We start from the raw sequence: 1,004 nt of genomic DNA on the forward strand, positions 1-1,004 counted from the left end.
GTATTCCTGATGATTTTTGTCTTGAAGAGGTGTCTGTATTCCTGATGACTTTTGTCTTGAAGAGATATCTGTATTCCTGATGATTTTTGTCTTGAAGAGGTGTCTGTATTCCTAATGACTTTTGTCTTGAAGAGATATCTGTATTCCTGGTGATTTTTGTCTTGAAGAGGTGTCTGTATTCCTAATGACTTTTGTCTTGAAGAGGTATCTGTATTCCTGATGACTTGTCTGAAGACATATCTGTATTCCTGATGACTTTTGTCTGAAGACATATCTGTATTCCTGATGACTTTTGTCTGAAGACATATCTGCAACATGACAAATGTTCAAGCAATACGCACATTGAATGACATCACAGCTGTTACAGGAAACAAAATATGCTGAGTTTGGGTCTCTTGCGCAGTATAACAACCAGAGATGTCATTCGGGAAGGGAGTCTTAAACGGTACTTACTTTGAGACATTTCTAGTCAGGCCGGGTGAACACATACGTACGTTACGCCTTAGCGTAAGCCCCCACCCCCAGCCCCAGCTAAACCAGGGGCCCACGCTAGTCCTTCCCCCAAGCCTTTTGTGAAATGACGCTTCTGATAACAACCTCTTTCACGTACGTTTCAATCATATTGCAAAACTGATTGTTTAAAACACATATTTTAATTAAGATTGCAACAAAATAAATAAAGACATATATAGTTGTTGTTGTTTATTATTAAGCACAAAGATACACAAATGGCTATCTGTGCTCTGCCCACCAGAGGTATCGAAACCCGGTTTCTAGCAGTACAAGTTCGTACACATACCGTTGTGCCACTGAGGGGCAACCTATACATAGAGACGGATAATAAAAACATATAGAGGCGGATAATAAAGACATATAGAGACGGATAATAAAGACTTGTATAGAGATTGATAATAAAGACTTATATAGAGACGGATAATAAAGACTTGTATAGAGACGGATAATAAAGACTTATATAGAGACGGATAATAAAGACTTGTATAGAG

General features: G+C 38.2%; 1 long non-coding RNA gene across 2 annotated transcripts in view; it reads right to left on the reverse strand.

Moving 5' to 3' along the window:
* Window positions 1-1,004, reverse strand: part of LOC106471461 — a 19,465-nt gene that overhangs the window by 7,904 nt on the left and 10,557 nt on the right. Inside the window, exon 4 of one of the 2 annotated variants that reach the window (XR_002613259.1) lies at window positions 782-821. The exons of the other annotated variant lie outside the window; for it this stretch is intronic. This is a non-coding gene — a long non-coding RNA (uncharacterized LOC106471461). Of the gene's footprint in view, window positions 1-781; window positions 822-1,004 lie in introns of those variants that run through there. 2 annotated transcript variants of the gene reach the window in all.

The sequence above is a fragment of the Limulus polyphemus genome, unplaced genomic scaffold, assembly GCF_000517525.1.
Source record: "Limulus polyphemus unplaced genomic scaffold, Limulus_polyphemus-2.1.2 Scaffold4636, whole genome shotgun sequence".
Lineage (NCBI taxonomy): Eukaryota > Metazoa > Arthropoda > Merostomata > Xiphosura > Limulidae > Limulus > Limulus polyphemus.